Genomic DNA, 7,975 nt, shown 5'->3' with positions numbered 1-7,975 from the left:
TATAATTTACATGATGCATATGCTTTATTACTACCGTTGACAAAATTGTTTCATGTTTTCAAAATCAAAGCTCTAGCACAAATATAGCAATCGATGCTTTTCCTCTATGAGGACCATTCTTTTACTTTCAATGTTGAGTCAGCTTCACCTATTTCTCTCCACCTCAAGAAGCAAACACTTGTGTGAACTGTGCATTGATTCCTACATACTTGCTTATTGCACTTATTATATTACTCTATGTTGACAATTATCCATGAGATATACATGTTACAAGTTGAAAGCAACCGCTGAAACTTAATCTTCTTTTGTGTTGCTTCAATACCTTTACTTTGAATTATTGCTTTATGAGTTAACTCTTATGCAAGACTTATTGATGCTTGTCTTGAAGTGCTATTCATGAAAAGTCTTTGCTATATGATTCACTTGTTTACTCATGTCATATACATTGTTTTGATCGCTGCATTCACTACATATGCTTTACAAATAGTATGATCAAGTTTATGATGGCATGTCACTCCAGTAAATTATCTTTGTTATCGTTTTACCTCGCTCGGACGAGCGTAACTAAGCTTGGGGATGCCGATACGTCTCCAACGTATCGATAATTTCTTGTGTTCCATGCCACATTATTGATGTTATCTACATGTTTTATGCACACTTTATGTCATATTCGTGCATTTTCTGGAACTAACCTATTAACAAGATGCCGAAGTGCCAGTCTCCGTTTTCTCGCTGTTTTTGGTTTCGGAAATCCTAGTAACGAAATATTCTCTGAATCGGACGAAATCAACGCCAAAGATCTTAGAATCCCTGAAGCATCCATAACACACGAGAGGGACCAGAAGGGGGCACAGGCCCACCACACCATGCCCTGGCGCGGCCTAGGGGTGGCCCGCGCCCCTAGGGTTTGGCCAGCCCTTCGACCCCTCGGCGCCGCCTCTTCGCCTATATAAAGCCCCCGGACCGGAAAACCCGATACCAATTGACGAAACCCACGTAAACCTGCCGGAGCCGCCGCCATCGCGAAGCCAAGATCCGGGGGACAGGATCCTGTTCCGCACCCCGCCGGAGCGGGGAAGTGCCCCCGAAGGCTTCTCCATCGACACCGCCGCCATCTCCACCGCCATCTTCATCACCGCTGCTCGCTCCCATGAGGAGGGAGTAGTTTTCCATCGAGGCTCGGGGCTGTACCGGTAGCTATGTGGTTCATCTCTCTCCTATGTAGTTCAATACAATAATCTCATGAGCTGCCTTACATGATTGAGATTCATATGATGATGCTTGTAATCTAGATGTCATTATGCTAGTCAAGTGAGTTTTACTTATGTGATCTCCTGGAGACTCCTCGTCCCACGTGTGTAAAGGTGACAAGTGTGTGCACCGTGTGGGTCTCTTAGGCTAGATTTCACAGAATACTTACTCATTGAATGGCATAGTGAGGTGCTTATTTATATCTCTTTAAGATTGCAGCATGTTGTATCACAATTTATCCATGTGCTACTCTAGTGATTTGTTATTAAAGTAGTTTATTCCTCCCGCATGTGTGCAAAGGTGACGAGTGCGTGCACCGTGTTAGTACTTGGTTTATGCTATGATCATGATCTCTTGTAGATTATGGAGTTAACTATTGCTATGATATATTGATGTGATCTATTCCTCCTACATATGCATGAAGGTGACACAGTGTGCATGCTATGCTAGTACTTGGTTTAGTAGCGTTGATCTATCTTACACTAAAGGTTACTTAAACATGAGCATTACTGTGGAGCTTGTTAACTCCGGCATTGAGGGTTCGTGTAATCCTACGCAATGTGTTCATCATCCAACAAAAGTGTAGAGTATGCATTTATCTGTTCTGTTATGTGATCAATGTTGAGAGTGTCCACTAGTGAAAGTGTAATCCCTAGGCCTTGTTCCTAAATACTCGCTGAGTTACTACTCGCTTGTTTACTACCGCTGCGCGTTACTACCGCTGAGTTACTACCGCTTGTTCATCGTTTTCATCGCGTTATTACCGCTGCAATACCACCATCATCAACTACACGCCAAGCACTTTTCCGGCACCGTTGCTACTGCTCATACTTATTTATACCACCTGTATTTCACTATCTCTTCGCCGAACTAGTGCACCTATTAGGTGTGTTGGGGACACAAGAGACTTCTTGCTTTGTGGTTGCAGGGTTGCATGAGAGGGATATCTTTGACCTCTTCCTCCCAGAGTTCGATAAACCTTGGGTATCCACTTAAGGGAAACTTGCTGCTGTTCTACAAACCTCTGCTCTTGGAGGCCCAACACTGTCTACAGGAAAGGAGGGGGAACGTAGACATCACTTCTCCCTTTGGTCAGAGGACGACAAGTCCTTGACCGACGGGGAAAGCGACCTCCGCTTCCTCGCCGATGGGACAACGGAGGAGGAGAGCGACGACGATCGCTTCTCCTGTGACTTCCCCTCTCCCGAGGAGGAGGAGGAGGAAGAGGAGGAGGAGGAGGACGACACCTCCCCCGACGAGCCTCCGGCCAAGCGGTTCTGCCCTTGGCCGGGAAACCTCAGCGACTTCGACAGTGACGACGACGATGCCGACGAAGAAGACGAGGACAATGAGGGCCCGGTCGGCGGCCATTGGAGCGACGACGAGCCTGCCGGGAGTAGCGCCGACAGCGCGGCGACGACGGCGACGGCGAGGGCAGCGACGGCCCGTAGATAGGACATCTAGCATAGGACCGATAGCGGTAGATGGGGCCATGTATCCCCTAGTACTTCCTTTTGAGAGCAATCAGCTCCTTATGTAAGAAATCTATCAATGAAGAACTTCCCCCAATCTAATTTTGCCGATTCCTTTTAGCTTATCTTAGCCGATTTCATCTCATACTGATCTTGCCGATTCGTCCCCTTTGCCAATGCGTAACGAGCCGATAGCAACGCATCGGTCCCTCGACATTTACCCTTCCATTCTTCAACTGATGATTCTCTTTCCGGTAGATACCGTGGGATTTCCAAGAGAGCCTTTAAATTTCTTCCACCGGTTTCAGCGATCCTTTTTAGCGAGCGCTCATTATTTTGTGAAGAAGGTTGCGACGAAGGTCAGCCGATGGTACCCCAATCGGTTCCTCAATAGAGCATCTACCAGGCCTGTTGCCCCCCGAGTCTCAGCCAAGGCAAAACAGAGACGAGGATACGCAAATTAGCTGTACGGACCTGGGCTTGATTATGTCCGAGAGAGCTTCTTATGCAGAACCAGCCGATTTGAACATAAATCGGCTTCCCGAGCGAAGAGCCTTCAAGGTGAGCTGCCCCCGAGCTTCTTCAGCTTCTTCCTGCACCTTGCCGGCTAGATCGGCTCCTTTCCTTTGGTGGATCTAATGCAATCCATCCTTGACCTGATCTCGCACGTCCAGTGCTGCTCTTGGCATTGTTCTTGAAGAGAGGATCTGAGCCCTTAAACTACTCCATTGAGGAGTTCTTCCATCAAAATCTCCCTTCGTGCTCCATTGACCCTCTGATCGTAACAGTTATTCCTCTTGAGTCGATGGCCATGCATCGGCTTTTATATCCTTAAGTCGATGTCTGCTGCATCGGCTGTGCTCAAAAATTTTCGAATTTCGAATTTCAGGATTTTTTACGGCCGACTTGCGCATCGGCCCCCATACTTCAATACCCATCCCCAAAGGATGAGACACTTCTATCGCATATCCTCGTGTTTTATCCACCTGGGTGCCCCCCCGAGCCGATTCTGTCAAGAGAATTTGATGGTATCGGCTCTGTTGGATAACATGTTGAACCCAGGCAGAATGGATGGTGAGGATAATTTTTTGGCCGATTGCTGGAATCGGCCTCCACGTTGCTTGCTCGGTGAAGGTTTTGTGATGTCCCTTCATAAATTTTTTGGGGCCGATCACAAGGATCAGCCTCGCCACGTTTGCTTATTGACGTGCTCTTGCTACTTGTTCAGGCCGGTAGATAAAACCAGCCCAATCTCTGACTTCATCATGTTGGTGCGCTTGCTGTCGCCCACCTTGAGTGCATCGTGTAATCGTGGAGCACTAAGCTTCGTCGGAAGAACGAGCACCATGTTTGTGCCAGCCGATGTTTCATCATCGGCTTTCCTTTGCTTGGGGCGCCACTCCATTTTCCGTGGACGACCCTCTTCATCCAGGGTTCGCTGAACCTTCGCGGCCAGATCAGGCCTTGCCTTCCTCAACGTATGCAAGTATAACCTCTCGGCTTCTTCCAGGCCGCGCAATCGTTGAACCCTGCGTTTCCGGGAACGGCCGAGTCCATCAGTGGCACCACCTTGGCCGGTGATACCTGTCTTCTTCTTCTCCCTCGTCTTCGAATCTTCGAGATCTTTCAACCGAGGGGACTCAGCTCGTTTGCTCTGTGGCGGGAGAGGTCCTAAGCGCTCGAACACGGACACGTTGGCTGCCTCCTTCTTCTTCCGGTTGCATTCTGGGCAATTGCCGATTGTTGGCAATCGGCTCATTCCTGAATCCCAGCAGTGCCTGAAGAAGGGACAATCCCAGTGCCTGTCCTCGTCGTCTCGCTCCCTTGCCTTTCCCTTGGCACAACGCTCGTGCTCCTCCTCATCGCGATTATGCCGACGATGTCTTCCGGCTTCTCTAGCCAGACGATCTCTTTCATCATCGATTGACCGTCGGCGTTGGTCGTACTGACTCACATACTTGTTGAGGAGGTGATCAGAGAGAGGTCGCTGATATCTTATGTTCCTCACTTCTCCCTCTGTTACGTAGCGCTTGCCATCTTGGCGGAGCCGATCGCGTGGAGCGGCTTCCTCTCGTATCTTTGCTATGAGAGCAGCTGCCCTCATCTCCATCCTTGCCGGCGTGGTGTCCAAGATCTACCATATTGATTTTGCACGAGAAATCCGGCTGGCACCCTCCGTGGTAAGTATACTCCACCATGTTTACGGCGGGGAAGGGTGTGTGTCGACCTTCATGGCGTATCGGTTAAAAATCAACCGTCCATTTTCTATCGCCATTTGGATCCGTTGCCTCCACACCCCGCAGTCGTTGGTGGTGTGGGAGAACGTGTTATGCCATTTGCGGTATGGCTTTCCGTCTCAGCTCTCGCGCCGTGGGGATCTTGTGGCCTTCGGGTACCTTTATATGCTTCTCCGTGAGTAAGAGATCAAAAATCTGTTCAGTCTTGGTCACGTCGAAGTCGAACCCTTTTGGAGGGCCTTGTGGCTTCACCCATTTGCAGGTCACGGGGCCTGTCGCTCGAGTCCATTCAGCCACTGCTACCTCCTGATCTCCCATAGCGCCTTCATATTCGTCTGCCTCAACCAAGGTCACCGCACGCTTGAATTTGTCCTGGTAAACATCTGGGTGGCGCCGTTCATATGCCGACAGCCTTCGCACCATGTGCGCCAACGAAGGGTAGTCCGCTTGGGAGGCCACGTCCTTGATTGATGATGAGAGACCCACCACCGCCAACTCGATCGCTTCTTTTCGCTTATATGAGCCGAAAAGCATCGGTTCCTAATGGTCCCGAAGCGCTGGACGTATTCGGACACCGTTTCCCCGCGCTTCGTCGTACTTGCGCTAGATCGGCAATACCAACATCGGAAGCCTCCGAGTGATACTCGCTCATGGAACTGCTCTTCCAACCGCTTCCAAGTCCGGATGGAGTTCGGTGGTAGCGATGTGTACCACCCGAAAGCCGATCCCGTGAGGGACCGTGCGAAGAACCTCACGCGCAACTCGTCCGATGCTCGAGATCGTGCCCAGCTCGTGCCAAATACCGGCTCACATGCTCGATGGAGCTGGAACCATCTCGATCCACTAAACTTCGTGAAGTCCGGGAGCCGATATTTGGGTGGTAGCGGGATCAGTTCGTAGTCGTTGGGGTACGGCTTGGTGTAGCCGAACGTCTTCCTTTTCGGCATCATGCCGAACCGATCTTTCGAATTGCACAAATCTGATCCGCTGTGATGGCTGAAGGTGTCGAACCCCGAAGATTCGCCGGGTGGCATACTTAACCAGCCATGCTTGCTTTTCCGGTTCTAAGCCAACCGCAGAACCGGGCTTTGGAGGTTTGTCGGAGTGGCGTACTTAGCTAGCCACGATTGCTTCTCGGGATCGGCTCCCGACGTTCCTCCCGCCGTTCCAGAGGCCCCGATATTGCAGCCTGGTTCGAGAGTGCCCAGGCGTTGCAGTCTGGTACGTATGCGCACGCGTATCCGTGCGGGATCTCCTTGGGTGCCTCAGGTAGGAATTGGTAGTCACCAGGATCACCACCAATCTTGTAGACGACGTATGCCGATGGGTTCGGCAATTCCGGTGCTGCCCATGCGAACGGCTGGGGCTGGAGTGGCATCTCTCCCTTGAAAGTCCCCAGAGCTGGTCCCGACGGAGAATACCGGTGGCTCATGATTTCCTGGACGACGCGCAGAGCGACACGCTCCAAAGTGTTCACCAGGCTCTCAGAGTGGTGGTGCAGCGAATGAGCCACCATGTAGTTGATCTCCTCGCCGCGGCGACTCGGTGCGTTCTTCCGACGGGGCGGACAGATCCACTCCATCGAGTGCGCCTTCAGGTGTGAAGCCCTTCCACCCGACGCCATGGGAGCGGGTTCGGTGGAAAGAGCCGATGAGTTCGGCTCGAGGACCGCCTTGATTTCGTCATGCTTCTTCTTGAGCTCATCGAGGCAGATCCTCGTACTTGACCGGAGTGCCTTCCGCCATCTCGGATGCGGACGGCGATGTGGTGGATGTCGAAGGTAGTCCCACCGGCGTGCGCGAATGTGTTGACGTCAGAAACCCCCTGGCGGGCAGAGATGGTCAACACGGTAGAGCTGGGAACAACTAGGGCTGCGGCTGGCCCCAGTCCCTCGCAGCGACGGCCCGCAAAGCCTCCTGGTCGCACGCGCCGATGCCAATCGCAAGGGCGTGCCACCTGACCTATACCTGGTCAGGAAGGTGTGGATGATGCCTCGCTTAGTTTCCTCGCATGGCATACACGTAAACATTAAATACGAGCCTCGATCGGCTCTCGAGTTATCCTGTGAATCGGCTCAAAGAGCCGATCCACCCATGATCCGGACAAGGTGTCCGAATATATGGTGGTCCTGCTTGATCAAGATAAAGCTGATTAGATCTACGACGATTTAGGGTTTTCACCGCATAATCGGATCATCCTACTCACGATTGGGCCTCGCGCTCGCGCACGGTGACCGTAAGCCGATCCTAGACAGGGCCTAAAAACCAACACGAGGTTGATCCCGGAACATCCTTTCTAGGGCTAGCAAACGCCACCCTACACGCCGCTGGATCCTCCAACCCTTTGTAAGGCCTAACTATTGCGGATGTTAAACTAATCCTTGATGAAACAAGGAGCAACCGTAACGGATCAGATCTACTAAATTATGATCAAGCGGGGTGCCGCCCCTACACCTAAGATAGGTGTAAGGGCGGCTAGGTGTGCAAGGGTTGCATAACGAAAGCATGTAATTCGAAGAACAATGCTAACCCTAACATATCTAAGATAACTACGTTGCTCGCCCTCAAAAAGGCTTCAGTACGAGCAACGCATGAACAACGTGATAGGCATAACACTGCCTAGATCGCAAGATGCGATCTAGGCAGCATGGTGCTTACCGGTAGAAACCCTCGAGACGAAGGAGTTGGCGATGCGCCGAGATTTGTTTGTGGTTGAACGTTGGTTGTTTATTCCATAAACCCTAGATACATATTTATAGTCCAGAGGACTTTCTAATGTGGGCGTGCACCAAACCGTGCACGAGTAAGATTCTAACTTCTAAACTAAGATGCGATCTAATATGTTACAGATACATGGGCAAACAAGCCCAACTTGGTATAAAAGGCCGATTCACGTATTTCTTCTATATATATTCTTCACGTCCATCTTGATCACGGCCCACCTCTAACTCGGTCAAATTCTGGTGATAACAGTTCCTTGACTCCTACTGGTTCGATAACCTTGGTTTCTTACTGA

This window comes from Lolium rigidum, chromosome 6, assembly GCF_022539505.1.
Source record: "Lolium rigidum isolate FL_2022 chromosome 6, APGP_CSIRO_Lrig_0.1, whole genome shotgun sequence".
Classification (NCBI taxonomy): Eukaryota; Viridiplantae; Streptophyta; class Magnoliopsida; order Poales; family Poaceae; genus Lolium; species Lolium rigidum.
The sequence above is the reverse complement of the archived record's forward strand: the minus strand, read 5'-3'. Positions refer to the sequence as shown.